This window comes from Humulus lupulus, chromosome 3 (assembly GCF_963169125.1).
Source record: "Humulus lupulus chromosome 3, drHumLupu1.1, whole genome shotgun sequence".
NCBI classification, from domain to species: Eukaryota; Viridiplantae; Streptophyta; class Magnoliopsida; order Rosales; family Cannabaceae; genus Humulus; species Humulus lupulus.
Window position 1 is genome coordinate 118,482,973 of NC_084795.1, and position 18,919 is coordinate 118,501,891.

The following is an 18,919-nucleotide window of genomic DNA, read 5'->3' on the forward strand; positions in this document are numbered from 1 at the left end:
ATAATATAACATGATTCAAATTTGGATCAACAATAAATGTTTACTTTTTTATTTAACTTTTTGCCATCATTTATTATTTTATTATTATTTTTGGTGTCTTATTTATTTTGGCATTAAATGTTTACTTTTTTGTCATTACTAATGATTTTATTATTATTTTGGATATCTTATTTATTATAGGCATTAAATGTAAACTTTTTTACCTCAATTTTACATCTATGTGTATTGGAGCACAATTATAAATATTGTACTAAATATGTCATTTATTAACTTTTTGTGATAAATTCATCTCTATTTTTACATCTTTTATTGGAAACATAAATAGGAATAACAATTGAGGAAAGTGCGACAAATAGGACATTTCTTTTTACAAAATATATGGGATTATCTTTTTAAAACCGCGATAACTATGACAATTTTTTTCTTAAGTTTTGTATGACATATTTTATTTGTTTACATTATTATGAGATTTTTTCCCATATTTTTATAATTTTATTAACATATACCATATAAGTAAAAAGTTTTGGTATTAATTTTTTATTTACTTTTAGGGATATTGTAACGCCCTACTTCCTTAGAGTCGTTACTAAGTGAGTTTTAAACGTGCATTTAACTCGCTAATCAAGGTTTTTAGGTCAAAAGTGTAATTAAATCATAAACAGTGAAATAAACTTTGAAAATAATTCCATTTACTATAAATCGTTGAGTAGTTGACAATTGGGATCCCATGAAACTGTTTAGAAATATTTACAACGTATAATTTACAAATTTAAGTCGACTAGACGACAAAATCTAGGTTTTAGTACAACCATCTCCTAAAACCACTGGCCGTGGCAGCCAGGCAGGCCAAACATGTACGCGCCGCTTCACGCTCTCCGTACTCATGGTTGGTTGACTTTCCCCTTGCTCTTACCTGCACCACAGAGCACCCGTGAGCCAAAGCCCAGCAAGAAAACCCTCACAAGCAGATAACATATAAATAATAAACATTTATCAGTTAAACAGGCCATCAATAGGCTAAACACATACGGTCATGCCGTCCCAGGCGCTTTACCAGGCCCTGGGTTCGCGGTCCACACCGTAAGGATATCTCAAGTATCCTTTAGGGTCTCACCTTGCAACTTGCACTCCACGTGCTCAACGCTGCTCCCGGTCCCTTGCCGTACTCGGTCTAGCACTCAACGTGCCCAACGCCGTTCCCGGCACCTGCCGACCTTGGCCTGTGCCGTTCCCGGCTCTCGCCGAACATTCATCTAATCGCATTCATAGCATAACAAACATATAATGAATACTAACAAATTCAATCAAAGGGCTACGCCCTGCAATTCAAACATGTTGGGCTCAGCCCTGCATACAAGCTCTATGGGAATAGTGGTTTTCTTACCTGTGTCCCGAGCTCCTTAAGCACTGAACCCTCGAGCACGATCCTCTAATCCGAGCCTCTCCAAGAACCTAGTCACAACACATAAATAGCATCCCCATTATTAACCAATTTAAAACATCTCCCGGAACCAATCCCGAGCTCTCAGGACCTCCCGGACCCCCACACAAGGTGGCGGAAGCGTCCCTATGAGCCCCTTGAGCAAAAGCCTAAAAACTGAATTTTCCCTACCCAGAAATGGCCTAGGGCCGCAGCACTAGCCCTCGAGGGCCGCGACGTCCAGCGTGGCCTCCTTACCTGATGCAACCTAGCGCCGCGACGCCCATTCGCGAACCCAGAATTCTGGGTTTTCCCCTGCATTTTCCCCGAGCCAAAACACTCCCAAATCAACCCCAAAGCATACCTAAGTCCCAAATTCAATTCAAAAACCCACATAGACCCTCTAACAACTCAGAAACATCAACAACAAGCCTAAACACACAATCAAATCCCCAATTCACAAATTGGCTTAAAACTTTATAAAACTTGAACCAATAAACTGGAAACTTGAACCACAACAGCTAATACATAACAGAGATGCATAAAACCCTTACCTCAAGTAGAAATTCGCCCCTGAACCTTCTCCAAGTCCAACTCCAAGAAAATCCCTCTTATTCCCAAACTGAACGTAGGCAAGCTTCATCCTCAAGAATCCACCAAACAGCCGTACATATCAGTTGTTAACCTAACTATTTCTCTGCAGAATTCAATCAAGATACTGAATAAAACTTACCTTTGAGCCTGGGTCAATCCCCCAATTCCCAGCCTTGAATCCCTTGAACCCTAGCCTAGAATCCTCCAAAACTCAGCAATTCTCCAATCACCAAAGAGATGAAGAAGAAATCGCATGGAAGGAAGAGAGAGCTGAGAAGTTCTGTTTTCTTTCTTTCCTTTGTTTTCTAAACCGTTCTAAAATTCCCTCAGCCTTATCCCATCATAACCAGCTACCAAATGACCCAACTACCCTTCCATCTAACCCATACTCTAACTAATCCTCAAGGACAACTTAGACCTTTCCTAACTTCTTACAAATATACCATTTCCTCACTTAGAGTAACCATCCTCAATGGTTACCTATGGTTACCCAAGCTACTAGAACACCATTAGCCATTAACCAAAAATCCCCAAACCCAATTTATAAAATTCCGAAAATACCCCTAGGCTCCTCCCGAGCCAGGTATTTAATCCCGTTGTGACTTTTAAACTAATTAGCTCCCTAGGACTGTCTCGGAACGTGCATCACAAATATATCACCGTTATATCAACATCATCACATATATTTCATTTATGCCCTCAACGGGCTAGAATTACCAATTTGCCCCTAACAACCAAATGGGGCCCACATGCATATTTATTTCACCTAAACATGCATTCTAACCACATATTCATTAAATTCACATAAGTTAATACAATTTAACAATTATTGCCCTCCAGGCACACTAATCAAGGCTCCAAACCTTATTAGCAAATTTGGGTCGTTACAACTATCCCCTCCTAATAAAAATTTCGTCCTCGAAATTTACCCAAACACATCAGACAGTAAACCCCGTACCTCTGACCATGATTTCCAAGGTCCACCACTTTTACTTACTCCTTGATAACACTCTTACGAGAGTAACAATCTTGTTCCACAAGATCTTGTCTAATAGCCATACTTTCGTAAGCCCCCTGCTTACACCACAACCCTGCTGAAACTTCAGGGCCTTCTTAGCTCACAATGATCACCCCATTGTCTTATTCCTGATTCTGAAAATACCCATAAGTCATCACCCCTACTAGGGTGAGATCAATTTATAGGCCCCTGGCATAACCCTTGGTACAACTTCAGAATTTATGTTGAATCAGGAGTCAGAACTCCCCTTTCTTTCTCTAAACACCATTCTATTCCTTGTCTGCTCTTACTTAGAGAGACACAAATCTCTTATCCTGGAACTTTATTTTCCAAAATTTAACAATGTACAAGTTCTTTTATTCTTCTAGATAGGCAGACATTCCTGCCTTAAGAATTCCAACAACCTCCTTGGCTTTCCCTCTAGACCAATACTAAACTATAGTATTCACTATCTTTCACCTCTTACCATGTCCTATGTTCATGTTACCTTAGCCAGACGCCAGTATTTGTCACCATGACTAACTTATCAAGGATTACACTTTCCTTAACATCTCAAGTATTCGCATACTTAACACTTAATTCCTTAAGATATCTGTTAAGCTCTCAGACTGCTATTCCATTTGCAACCAACCGATAATTCCAGGTTCCCACTCTATTCTCTTCGTTCTTTAGTTCCCTTCCAAAACTTAGAATATTATAGGGTCTCAATTCAGTACCATTGACGTTCTACCCTGTTACCAGTTCACCTGAACCAACTACATTAACTCATCCAGCTGAGTTAAAACTTTTCATGTCCAAACACCTTTCTTATAGTCCAACGTGGTCTATTCCTATGATACACCACCACATCACTTTACCCTCCTGTGTCCAAAAGAAGACACTGAATTCTGTCACCCGCTCAACCCTCCCGGTACAACATACCCTAGGAGGTGGAATGATACCCATTTAGAATTCTCATTTCTACGCCAAATTCTCATTGGATCTTTCATCCGATCCTGGTATCCCAACTTGTACTACCTTGACAGGGTTCTTCCCTGTTTCAACCAAAGCCAACACTTTGGACTCCATAGTCCAGTGATACTCACCTGTTTATCATAACATACTAACGCAACACCAATCCCAGTCGTTGCCTTGTCCACTCTATTACAATCCGTGGCGTTGTTCTTTGACTAACACACGTCTCCCAGTTAGGAGTTCCGCCTCCAATTAAATTTCCCCTCGTACAGTCGAGGATTCCAAACACCAATCACCCATCTGTTGCTTTTCACTAAATCTGGGTCTTAGTGTTATCTTTCTTACGAATGACCAAATATTCGGTACCTTTTACTATGCGTACTCTGCCTACCCATTAAATCAAGTAAATTTACCATGTTCTCACTTTACTTCCCACGAGGCTTAATCCATCCTCTCATCAGTCTAAGCCTGGGCGTGCCCCAACCTGTGATGCACCCCTCACAGTTTCCTATCTTCACCAAAAGTTAGATTCTTTACACTGTAACAGTTTATCCAACCCAAAACATGCATATCCCCGCTTTACCAAGCGCTAATCAATTCTTACCCTGTCCTTTGAACTCCTGATCTAACACTATCCATTCAGTCTATCTTCAAGTTCTGATGTTTTCCCCCAATCTTCGGAGTAGGTTTCTGCAAAGATATTTGTGTAGTGGATGACGCGTTTGCCAAACTTGTTGTGCTCTCTATCCCTCAGACGTTCTTTAGTAGCTTCTCTGTGGCTTCAAACCAAACCTCTACATACCTGTCCCCTCTTCTTCTTGTAGCTTTACCCTGAATACCCCTGGCGAGACCAAATCGACACTTCATGGAGCTTTGCCTGTGACTCTGCTTCTCTAGTACTAACATCTTCAGCACAATCGTTCACTTTCTACTTCTGACTTGGAGTAGTCCCTCACACCGTCCATAAACCTTGAAGGAAATTTGTCCGTACAGTTCCTATACATTCTACCTGTAGAGCTCACCTGAGTCGCTAACGCTTAAATCAATTAAGAACCTTTGTTACCAATTCATCACACCTTACCCGGTATAAGCTGTGATTCCTGAAATGTCTCTCTCCTTGACCCCCAGCTGGTGACAACCAGACCGTAGATCAACTCCTGGAGACATTGTCCTGTCTAGTACCCGGGTATCTAAACTCTTTATTCTCATCAAATGATGCTAACAATTTCCACAATGCGATGCTCTAACTAATTCACCTCGTGATCAAACTTCTTCAACTGCTTCAGTAGTTTTTTTTTCCCTTGTCAAACCATTATCATCTTTCATAATGTCCCTGATACCGAACCTATCTGTAGCCGAGTTATGGAGCGTGCCCAATCCTTCTTTGTACACCTACCTGAATCCCTACTAGTCAACTTAGTTGCTATACCGTCTAACCAAAGTATTCCAATTGATTTTCCCCACTATCCATGGTTGTTTCTTAACAAATTTATTCCCATTCTGACTCATACCAAGACTTCCATATGACAAGCTCTATTACTCTCACCACGAGCCCTTCTATCACCTGTGCCCTAATTCCTCTTCCAAAAATTCCTAATTCCTCTTAATATTTCTAGCCCCTCGCAAAGTATCTTGAAACATATGCTTTATGTCCAACTCTTTCTTGACACACTCTCAATACCGAACTCTTCCAGCCCGTTATATATCTAGAAACGTGAACTTCCAGTTAACCGGTCAACTTTGAAAAAACTAGCCTCAGCTTCAAATGTAATAAGGCATTCCAGTCTTCCATCCCCTAGCCATGGAAAATCCATCCTAACATACCGAATCATTCTATGTAGAAGCCATGCTCTCACCTGACATCCTCCCAGGTGGCATCTCCTGCCTCTGCTGCATAGTAGACAACTTCACTGGTTTCCATCACTATCCTGACGACTATCTTATCAATAAGATTTTCCCCCCTTTCTGACAAAACTAGGAACCATAAAACTATCCGGGGTTCTTCTGCTTCGATTACCGAGAATCTATCTTTACTAAACTCCATCAAAGGAAGCACTGCCATTTGTAGCTCTGGAACTCATGCTCTATACATCATCCCCAGTTCTTCGAACAACTTGGCCCTCTCCGCTATCCACATATAGATGATGAGTTCTTACATCGGAGCGGCCCAAATACTTTGGACTATTCCAGAGTTTTAATCCTTAAATGGGTCATCATCATTTCCAACTACATCCATCTGCATCAATTTTCCCGAAATGAATTACCCAATTCACAAAACCCATTGATTTACACTATTGTTACCCTATCATTCCAAACCAAGCTTATAAGCCCACCAGTCTCCACAGTTCAAACCATGTCTTTATAACCTCTTCTATCATTTCACCGTCTGAGTTCTTTCCAACCCATCATGCCAATACCTCGGCCCGAGTACCATTTCCAGGCATCCCTCTGCCACAATACTTAGCACAACCCTTTAATCATGTTCTCTCATCCTCTTAACCAAGGGTGGAATTAACTTTGCCCATCCACTGACCAATTCTTTGTCAACCCAAACTTTCCTCAAAACGAGAGGTTAACACCATTTAGGCCTTTCATATAATACCCTTGTCTGTCCATATCCTCACAATAAACCAACACTGACAACCTTACTATCAAAGCATACAAAGCAGCTCTTTTCTCAGAGAAGTCCGCTGTTCTTCTGTCCCGTCTCAACTATTAAACTCCACAGCTTACTCACACACTAGCGACCATCTGCTGCAGCTTTCAGGGATAGATGGAGGTCTCTAGATCCAACTATTATCTAGAATTCCCCTACAGAACAATGCCAAGTCCACTTAACCATCCTAGGCACAATCAACTTGAGTTCATCTGCCACTACTGATCAAACTCCTCAACCCTGAGGTTCACGCCCTGAACCAATCCACAACTAGATCCAAATAACCACAATTATCATGCATACATAGAGCATATTAGGCCAAATCCACAGTGTCATACGTTTAGCTACTGAATTTTATCACAACTAAGTATACCCACATTCATCATGCTTCATACAAGCCAATAAATAGAAATAACATATCGATTCAATTTAGGCAGTTAACCACATACACTCAATACGCAAACCATTATCCCAATATTCATCCACATGCACTAACAATACTATTCAGCACGCTTTAATCTCACATACAATAGTCAAGGGCCAGGCCCTGTCAGTATCTCATGCATACGTCAACTCATTCATCATGCTCCATATAAACAAGCAGGGAAACAGGGCATTTAAACACATATTCAAGCATATTAATCATTCATACCAACCAACCCTGAGTCAAGCTTGTCACTAACAGCGAGCGTACATGTTCGGTCAATCTCCAGAACCAATAAACCTTGGCTCGCTCTGATACCAAGTTGTAACGCCCTACTTCCTTAGAGTCATTACTAAGTGAGTTTTAAACATGCATTTAACTCGCTAATCGAGGTTTTTAGTTCAAAAGTGTAATTAAATCATAAACAATGAAATAAACTTTGAAAATAATTCCATTTACTATAAATCGTTGAGTAATTGACACTTGGGATCCCATGAAACTGTTTAGAAATATTTACAACGTATAATTTACAAATTTAAGTCGACTAGACGAAAAAATCTAGGTTTTAGTACAACATCTCCCAAAACCACTGGCCGTGGCAGCCAGGCAGGCCAAACATGTACGCGCCGCTTCACACTCTCCGTACTCATTGTTGGTTGACTTTCCCCTTGCCCTTACCTGCACCACAGAGCACCCGTGAGCCGAAGCCCAGCAAGAAAACCCTCACAAGCAGATAACATATACATAACAAACATTTATTAGTTAAACAGGCCATCAATAGGCTAAACACATACGACCATGCCGTCCCAGGCGCTTCACCAGGCCCTGGGTTCGCGGTCCACACCGTGAGGATATCCTAGGTATCCTTTAGGGTCTCACCCTGCAACTCGCACTCCACGTGCTCAACGCTGCTCCCGTCCCCTTGCCGTACTCGGTCTAGCACTCAACGTACCCAATGCCGTTCCCGACCCTTTGCCGTTACCAGCCCTTGCCGACCTCGGCCTACACCGTTCCCGGCTCTCGCCGAACATTCATCTAATCGCATTCATAGCATAACAAACATATAATGAATACTAACAAATTCAATCAAAGGGCTACGCCCTACAATTCAAACATGTTGGGCTCAGCCCTGCATACAAGCTCTATGGGAATAGTGGTTTTCTTACCTGTGTCCCGAGCTCCTTAAACACTGAACCCTCGAGCACGGTCCTCTAATCTGAGCCTCTATGAGAACCTAGTCACAACACATAAATAGCATCCCCATTATTAACCAATTTAAAACATCTCTCGGAACCAATCCCGAGCTCTCGGGACCTCCCGGACCCCTACACAAGGTGGCGGAAGCGTCCCCCGAACCCCTTGAGCAAAAGCCTAAAAACTGAATTTTCCCTACCCAGAAACGGCCTAGGGCCACGGCGCCCAGTGTGGCTTCCATCCCTGATGCAACCTAGCGCCGCGACGTAGAAGAACAGGGCCGCGGCGCCCCTTCGCGAACCAAGAATTCTGGGTTTTCCCCTACATTTTCCCCGAGCCAAAACACTCCCAAATTAACCCCAAAGCATACCTAAGTCCCAAATTCAATTCAAAACCCCACATAGACCCTCTAACAACTCAGAAACATCAACAACAAGCCTAAACACACAATCAAATCCCCAATTCACAAATTGGCTTAAAACTATAAAACTTGAACCACAGCAGCTAATACATAACAGAGATGCATAAAACCCTTACCTCAAGTAGAAATTCGCCCCTGAACCTTCTCCAAGTCCAACTCCAAGAAAATCCCTCTTATTCCCAAACTGAACCTAAGCAAGCTTCATCCTCAAGAATCCACCAAACAGCCACACATATCAGTTGTTAACCTAACTATTTCTCTGCAGAATTCAATCAAGATATTGAGTAAAACTTACCTTTGAGCCTGGGTCAATCCCCCAATTCCCAGCCTTGAATCCCTTGAACCCTAGCCTAGAATCCTCCAAAACTCAACAATTCTCCAATCACCAAAGAGATGAAGAAGAAATCGCATGGAAGGAAGAGAGAGCTGAGAAGTTCTGTTTTCTTTCTTTCCTTTGTTTTCTAAACCGTTCTAAAATTCCCTCAGCCTTATCCCATCATAACCAGCTACCAAATGACCCAACTACCCTTCCATCTAACCCATACTCTAACTAATCCTCAAGGACAACTTAGACCTTTCCTAACTTCTTACAAATATACCATTTCCTCACTTAGAGTAACCATCCTCAATGGTTACCTATGGTTACCCAAGCTACTAGAACACCATTAGCCATTAACCAAAAATCCCCAAACCCAATTTATAAAATTCCGAAAATACCCCCAGGCTCCTCCCGAGTCGGGTATTTAATCCCGTTGTGACTTTTAAACTAATTAGCTCCCTAGGACTGTCTCGGAACGTGCATCACAAATATATCACCGTTATATCAACATCATCACATATATTTCATTTATGCCCTCAACGGGCTAGAATTACCAATTTGCCCCTAACAACCAAATGGGGCCCACATGCATATTTATTTCACCTAAACATGCATTCTAACCACATATTCATTAAATTCACATAAGTTAATACAATTTAACAATTATTGACCTCCAGGCACACTAATCAAGGCTCCAAGCCTTATTAGCAAATTTGGGTCGTTACAGATATTTTTCCAACTGATTTTTTTATTATATTTAGGTTAATAATACATATACATATATTAATAATTAATATACATATAACAATATACTTTATACCCAGTATACAAATATATTCGATTATAAAACTGTATACAAATCTATAAATATGTATAAATATATAATTGTTGTTATTGTTTTTACATGTGCATACAATTCTGAAGTGATGGTGGTGTTGATGATGTCTGGTTACTGGTTACTACTGTATAAATAATTTTGAATTTTTTAATAATGTGGTGGTAACCGGTTACCACTATAGTTTTTTTTTTTTTTTTATAGTTGTTTAGTGATATGATGGTAACCAGTTACCATCATCAAAATAATATTTAGTTTTTTTAGTGATGTGATGGTAACTAGTTACTTAACCAAGTCTGAAAAAAGAAAAACAGATATGAAAAAAAATAAACTAAACTGCTCGTGATGGTAACTGGTTACTTAACCAAGTCTGAAAAAGAAAAGAAATCCCAACCGATCGTGATGGTAACTGAGTACTTAGACAAGTGTGAAAAAAATCTAAATTGATTGTAGCTAGATCTGAAGAAGAAAAAACAGTCGTCATGGTGCCTGGTTACATAGCTAGTGGAGGGCGGAGGTGGTGTCGCTGGTGTAGGGTTGAGAAGAAGGAACCAAGTGGGGGAGGAGAGAAAGAGAGAATGAGAAAGGAGAAAAGAAAGAGAGATGTCGTGAGGGAGAGTGGGGGGACTAAAAGAGTGAGAGAGAGTTTTGTGTAAGACTATGGTAATCCATTATATATATATATATATATATTTTATTGAATTCTCATGTTTAAAACTTTTTTGTTTGCAAAATTCACCATTTCTTTTTTGTCCGTTAATATAGAAGCTAACTTATTTGTAACATATATTTGTAAACTTCTCATAATAATTTTACCTCCTTTATTTTGCTTATATAACTACTTATACTTCTATATTTTTAAAAATACCAAATTACACCTTTGTGCTTTGCTTAAATTACACTTTTTTGTTTTATTTGAATGCCTATTAGCACCCTATGTTTTCAATAATACATATTTAAATAAATTTTTGGTAGAATTAGTTTTATCATAACAATAATACCTTTCAATTTAACTCTATTTTTACTATTTGAAATATTTTTTTTATTAAATTGTGAAAACTAAAGTATATTTTTAAAAATAAAAATTCTTAAAATATTTATAAATATATTTTAATTTGTTTGACTTAATTACAAACTTTAACAAACTAAATTTTCACAATTGTTTTATATTTATAAAAATTTTAAGAAAACGAAACTTTATTTTTCACACTTTAATTTGTTTGACTTAATTACAAACTTTAACAAACTAAATTTTCACAATTGTTTTATATTTATAAAAATTTTAAGAAAACGAAACTTTATTTTTCACACTTTAATAAAAAAAAATTATTTCAAATAGTAAATTAATATTTTATTTGAATAATTTCTTTCTTATATTTTTATAAAATATTTTAAATAAAAATAATTTTAAGTAAATTAAATTATGTATAATTGTGTACTGAAATTAATTTCTACCAAAAATTTGTTCGAACGTGTATTATTGAAAAAATAGCGGAGCAAATAGTCATTTAAACAAAACACATGAAAGTAATTTGGTATTTTTTAAAATATAGGAGAATAAATGAGTATTTAAGCAAATATAAGAGAGTAAAATGGTAAGACAAAAATATTTAAAATATTAAATTTTAAACATTCTTTTTTTTTTTTTGTGAAATAATATTTTCATGAACTAAAAATAAAATTAATCCAAAAATGATGATGAAAGAAATATTATATAGGGATATTTGTGGCAAAAATACCTTATGTTTTCTTGCTTATACACTTATATACTCAAGTTTTTTTTTTATGGTAAGGCCACCTAACTTTACCTTTTTCTTGCATTCATCAAGACCAGCTTCGTTAAGTGTTGACTAGATTAAGTAAACTGACAGGCGTCAACCTTTAATTGATCCATGTCATAATTTTAATTTATTTTAAAATAATAATAAATTATATTTTAAATAATAAAAAATATAAAAATTCATCAAAAATATCTTTTTAATTAAACCTAATATCTAACAATAATTTAACAAAATTAAACACAAATTAACATTCATTAATTTAAATCTAAATTAATAAAAAGTTAAACTTAATTTTTTCGTCATTTCTCTCTCTTCCTCGTCGTTTTTCCCGATTTTCTTCTCCTCATTATCATATTTTCTTCTTCTTTCTTCTACACCATTCAATTTCTTTTTCTTCTTCTTCTTCTTCATCTTCTTCTTCCTTGTACTAAAGCAGGTAGGGGATGACTTGTATCTTGAGCGAAGCTTGGAAGAAAGATTAGAGGTGGATTTGGGCTTCAGGTGAGGTCATGAGGGATAGATCTGGGCACACTGATCCAGATTCAGGCAAGGCTGCGAAGGGCAAATTCAGGGGAGGTCGCTATGGGTGGAGTTTGGCATGCGATCTTCATTCCTCATCTCTTCTTTTTTCCTTGTGTGTGTGTGTTTTTTTTTATTTTAATATGAGTTGATTTAGTTTTATTTCAGTTTCTATTAAATCTCTAATTTTTGGAATTTCGGGTGGTTTCGCCTATTGATTTGAGTTATTACATTTGGAATTTGGGTTGGATTTACTTCATGATTTAGGTTATGGATTTGTAATTGTGAAATGTTAAGTTGATAAATATCTACTTTATCTATTTTTAATTCATTATTCTTCTATGATTATGCACTTGATTATTTATTTATATGTTTAGTTAGTTTATTTTATGATATTAGGATTTCCAGGACATTTGGGTGAAAAATAATGAATTTGTGATGTTTTACACGCAATGGTTAGGTTAAGCATTACAAGTTTTAAACTTCACACTTGATTTTGATAATTTTCTAATAAACTTGTGGAAATTTGTCTAGAAATAAAAGTTTTAGATATTGATCTTAGCTTTCCATAGCTTTTTGAATCATCAAATTCTGAGCTATATCGAGGAAGTTATGGTTAAAATACCATCAGTAATTGTAGTTGAAGAAAATCTCAACTGCTGAAGAAAAATGAAGAAAAGGGAAAAAGTGTGTATGTCCGACACAGTGGACGTTTACGGTCGCGACCTATAGAATAGAGACTCATGACCGCGATAATGGATATTGCTGGCTGCAGCCTGAGCCAGTGCTTTTGCATTTCGACTACCGAGGCTGCGACAATGCACATTTATGGGCGCGCCCTGCGATGCTTTTTCAGTTTTAAATTTTAAATTTTAATTGTAATTTCAAGGGGACTATAAAAGTGTTTAGGGCTAATTTTTAGAATAACTCTTAATTACGTTTTGAGAGACAAAAACTCGGAGAGAACTTGAGATAGGAGGAGAATTGTTCATCATCTATATTCATCATTCTAGCTTTTCTTCTTCTTAAACTCTATTATTCTATACTATTTTGAACTATGATTATGTTTATGTTTGAGGATATGAAGTAGTTTCTTTTTAGGTTAAGGGTTATTTCAAAATCTTAGACATGATTTCTTGATTTAAATGATATTACTATTTCTTCTATTCCTTAATATTGAATTGCTAATATTCTTCCGTGCTTAATTTTATATAATGACCCGACTAATTTAAAAATCTCGGACCATAAAAAACTACTAAACATAACTACTATTTTGGAATACATACATAAAATAATAAAACTTTATTATAAAAATCTAAAATACGGGATCCCATTGTTCTTACATAAAGAAAACAAAACCTTTAATTAGTTGTTGAAATACTAAATGCGGAAATAAAACATAAATGCATAATTAAAAAGACTTGAAACAAAACGTCATCATCGATCTTTCCCATCAGTCCATTCATTCAGTCCTCTCCCAATACACATGCCAAAGTTTCCATGAATCTGTCCCGCCTTCCAAGCTTTATTTTCCTGCACCATCTAAATTTAAAAGGAATGAGCCTAATGCCCAACAAGGAAAATTTACTAAAACATATCATAACTCATAAGACTAAAAACATAAATCATAAAACATATGACGTAAAAACGTAAATCATAAAACATAGGACTACAATATTAATGGAAATTAACTCATTACCGTAGTATGTGATAAAACCATTTAGGTCTCTGTCTACTAATCGAGGTATGTTAAATCACAAAATAATATATGATAAACCATCTAGGTCCTCTATCGACTAATCGAGGTAGTTTTAATCATAACTCTAATCTACGATAATGATAAAAATCTTGGAATTTATTTGCTATCTAAGCAACTATATTTCTCAAGTGACTACAACATAAAACATATACATACATATATACATAAACATAACATAGCATATAAACATATCATAACACATACAATCTAACATATGTTCCTTACCTTGAGTGTGGAGAGAAAAAGAAAGAGAAGAGATTGCTTGCTATAGAAAACGTCCAATCAACCTTAAATACAACATAAGATATTTATATTAGAGCCTTATAATAAAACTATACTTTCAAGAATTTTCTAAACATCATAAAGTCATACATTCAACTTAAAACCAAAATGATGAAATCCCAAGTCTTCTCTCTATTGTCTATCTCCAACAATAACACCAAGAGTTTGGATACTTGGGTAGATTTTGGCTATATATTGGCTTGATGAGGTTCAATATTTTGGCTATAATAGGGTTTAGAAAGGCAATAGTGTTTAAGGCAAAATAAAGAAAATAGAAGAAAAAGATCTCAAGCACTAAAAGGACTAGTGTTTCGGCTATGGCTATGTAGAGTGTTTATTGTGAAATGGAGAGAGCTTTTGGGACTATGGATTTTGATATGAGAGGTTTTTGAGAGTTTTTGAGTGTGAGAAAAATGGTGAAGGGTAGGTCTCTATTTATAGGCTTCAAACCCAAACTCTCTTCCTTGATTTTCTCCACACTATTCAACTTAAATTTTGAAAATAAAACCTTCCCTCCACTATATGGTTTTGGCCAGCCTAGTCTTACTCCCTTATTTTTGCTACATCATCTCCAAGTATGTCACATAGTCTCCATTTGGTTCAAACTTTAGTCAAAGTCCAAACTACTATCTTACATCTCGTAACTCTGGACCTTTCTGTAGTAAAAATTAACTTAACTTAAGCTATAAAAGTCCGATTTAGGTTATTTTCATACCGTTGGATAGATAATTAAATTATCTACAACTTTTTAGAAATACTATTTTTTCACAATCGTAATATAAAGAGGTAAAAACTAGGCCCGAAGTTACAGTACCCTAAAGTTACGAAAACTTTATTTACTTATCTAACTCTTCTTGATACATAGTCACTTAATTCAAATAGATCTAATCTTGTTGTTGATGCAGTTTTTTGCAAACAGTGAAATATATGAATAACTAGGATGGATTAGTGCTTAATGATAAACCGTACTAAGAAAGTGATAATACTCAAGGATGTTGGAAATTAGCTGCAAAGAAAATGATCACTCATTTTCACGTGGTTCAGAGGTTAAAATCCCCATAGTCCACGAGTCAATATTATTGCTGTAAACTTCTCTCTATTTTTACAGAGTATTTGCATTACAGAAAGAATCCAACCCCTTGCACTACCCAGTATCTTGGTATTTATAGGAGAATGATCTCTGGGTAGGTATTTGGGTCATCCCGTGATCTCTTGATCCTTCACATCATCTCTGTGACATTGATGATTAATATCTAAATTTTACATTGAAGTGTGGTCTAATCAAAAGATAAAAAAGGTAATGGGCTACATGGCCTAAATCAGGCGTGTGGTGTCTGATCACGCACGTTTATATTGCGTATCTGGGAATTCGGGAATAAAACAGACACATGATGTCTGTTTTATGAACGTTTATATTGCGTGGTCAACTTTATAAAGACCCTGAGGTACGTCGGGCCTTTGGCGTACCATGAGCTTAACGTAATGTTAGCTCGTGCCTTTTGATGCCATATTACACAAAATGGTTCCAGGTGATAGGTTGCTATATGTCTCATCAGCTCGAGCTATATGTCTCATCACGTATTTCGTAAGGACCATCCTCTTGGCGAGCATGACTTTCACTTCTGGTCGGATCTCCCCTCTGTGAGTTGAGGCGATCTCGAAGGTCGGTCCGTGGGGCGGCTGGAGGGCTTTGTCCCGAACTTAGATGATTTCTCATATCTCCACCAGAGCCTGCTGTCGAGGGTGAGGATCTGGGACATTTCCGTGTGCTCGTGGGGGATGAGTAGGAGCAGCGGGAGGAAGATTCCTCCTGCTGTTTCCGTATGCAGGAATGTCTCGAGCAGGATGAGGAAGAGATGGATATCTTATTGGCGAAGGAGGATGTCTGATTGGTGATGCAATTCTAGTTTCGTCAGGTCGGACCAAACTAGCCCGCGGTCACTCTGCTCCAGCGCCTCTAGCACTCTGTGTCTGGCGATCTGATCGCTGCGTGGGAGGGCTAGCCGGGGCAGGTTGGCCACGCGAGCTCCCCCCAGACCTCCTTCTTGAATCGTCGCGAGCTCTCCTGGGTGCATTCGAAGGTGGAGCCGAACTTGGGGTTGAAGTTCTGACTGACCAGCTGACTCGTTGATGGTCCCTGGGAAAATCATCAAACATAGTTTCCTGGTGATGGTGCGACATGGGCATAGAACTCGGGGTTGAGGTTCTAACCGATTGACTGGGCCTGGGCCGACTATCCCGGCGGGACTTGTGAATCCTGCTTTGCCTCTTTCCAACGTTAATGTTTGTTGCAAGAGGGGGTAGCCGGGCCAAGACTTCCTCGATTTGCTTATTTGCTTTGGCTAGATGGCTCCTCAACTGCATTTTTTCCATCTCCACCATCGTCAGGTAACCCGGGTTCGGATTTGGCGGTAGGGGCGCTAAACTTCCGGTGTCATCATGGCCCATTGCCTGTTTCCCCGATCGTTGCTGAATCTCTGGGTTTTGTTCGTTGGACACAGCAGTATGGTGAACCTCCTGCCCATCATTCTAATCTGTTTCGTTACCATGCCTTGAACGAGTGACCACCATGATAAACTTTTTTCGCGATAGCACTAATTTAAATCCTCTCAATGAAAGCACCAAACTGTTGACGCGGTTTTTCGCCAATAGTGAATTATATGAATAACTAGGATGGATTAGTGCTTAATGATAAATCGTACTAAGAAAGTGATAATACTCAAGGATGTTGGAAATTAGCTGAAAAGAAAATGATCACTCCTTTTTACGTGGTTCAGAGGTTAAAATCCCCCTAATCCACGAGTCAATATTATTGCTGTAAACTTCTCTCTATTTTTACAGAGTATTTGCATTACAGAAAGAATCTAACCCCTTGCACTACCCAGGATCTTAGTATTTATAGGAGAATGATCTCTGGGTAGGTATTAGAGTCATCCCGTGATCTCTTGATCCTTCACATCATCTTTGTGACATTGATGATTAATATCTAAATTTTACATTGAAGTGTGGTCTAATCAATAGATAAAAAAGGTAATGGGCGGCATGGCCTAAATCAGGCATGTGGTGTCTGATCACGCACGTATATATTGCGTATCTGAGAATTTGGGAATAAAACAGACATGTGATGTCTGTTTTATGCACGTTTATATTGCGTGGTCAACTTTATAAAGACCCTGAGGTACGTCAGACCTTTGGCGTACCACGAGCTTAACATAATGCTAGCTCGTGCCTTTTGATGCCATATTACACAAAATGGTTCCAGGTGATAGGTTGCTAAATGTCTCATCAGCTCGAGCTATTTGTATAGGGGAGGGCACCGAATGTCCTTGGATGAGAGGTGAACACGTGGTGCATCGATTACGACTTTTTATTAGCTCGATGTACCCAAGCTGTCTCAACAAGGTATGTGCTGATTTTCAGGGCGTACACTTACCTATCTTTAAAATTAAAAAAAAAAATCAAATCCTTCCTATTTTTGAGCCAAGCCTAAGACTAATCTATTTTGGTTTTCATTTTAATTCTAATACTTGGACTTAGTTTAATGCCACTTGTTCACTTCTTAATACATCAAATAACATGTGCATTTAAATACTTAATAAAACTATACACTAATTTAATCATATGCTAAAATAATTATAATTACCTAAACTATAATTAAATCTAAGTCATAAAATCATAACTTAAATAATTTAAGCTTAAAATAATCTTTATTCCACAACTCAAGTCATAACTAAATCTAACCTAAGATCATATTTAAGGAGCTTATAAGAAAATAATAACCTTGGTTATTACATTTTATGACTAATGTAAAATCTTGTTTAGACGGCTGCTAGTTAGAGTTTTGCATTATTCTACTATCATCTTAGGATTTTATTCACCTAATCATTTAGAACTCTAGGTTTTTGGTGATAAATTGCAATTAAGGGCAATGTCAAAGGTGCTTCTAATTGTGATGAAGTTTATAACCTAGGTTAAATGAATTGCATGCTTAATGTGTTTATTGCTTGGTAAAAAGAATTAATTAATGAGTGCTTAGCTTTAATTAATTGTGATATGAAAACTAAGATAATTGACTGCTTAAGTGTTATCTATGTAAGATCTTGGAATTGAAATCTAGATGCATGCTCCCTATTATTTTTAAAAAAACATAATAGAAACATAGAATAGCATGACATATATATGAACATAAGATTCGTAAATTAAAACAACCACAAAGATGTAGAGACTTACGAATATGCAGTGAAACAATTACCCATTCTTTTAGATTCTCTAACCTTTAATTCCTGGTGGTAGCAATGTATTGCCAAGAATCTAAACAGGTAGATTGTGCCAAAGTATTCCAAGCCTATCTCTAAATCAAGTCTAACAAAGAGTGGACAAGTTCTCAACACATGAGATAGAATTAGAGAGAGAATAACAAAGGAATGAGCGGCCAAGAAAGGATTAGATTGTCTAGGTTTTCACTTACTCAATAAATCAACTAAGACTTAATGAGCTTTGTTTGAATTTGAATTAATTAAAATAATAAACAAAAAATCAAAGCATTGTGCTCTCACGAATGGACTTGGACCCAATTTATTTGTTTTGAATTTAAATCCCAATTGAGCCTTAATTCAAAATCTTTTTATTTATTTATCTTTCAATAAAATAAATAAATAAATAAATCCTTATTCAAATTAACTGATTATAATTTGGAACTTTATTTAATATTATTTATTTATATTGACACTAATATATCAATAT

The 18,919-nt window shown here is 37.2% G+C and overlaps 1 protein-coding gene across 1 annotated transcript in view; it reads left to right on the top strand.

Moving 5' to 3' along the window:
• The window catches only part of LOC133823082 (uncharacterized), a 33,153-nt gene extending 20,687 nt beyond the window's left edge, over positions 1–12,466 (top strand). The window contains exon 2 of the mRNA XM_062255673.1: positions 12,053–12,466. The gene's annotated coding sequence lies outside the window, so the exon portion shown is untranslated. The remainder of the gene's footprint in view (positions 1–12,052) is intronic.
• Positions 12,467–18,919: the final 6,453 nt, after the last annotated feature.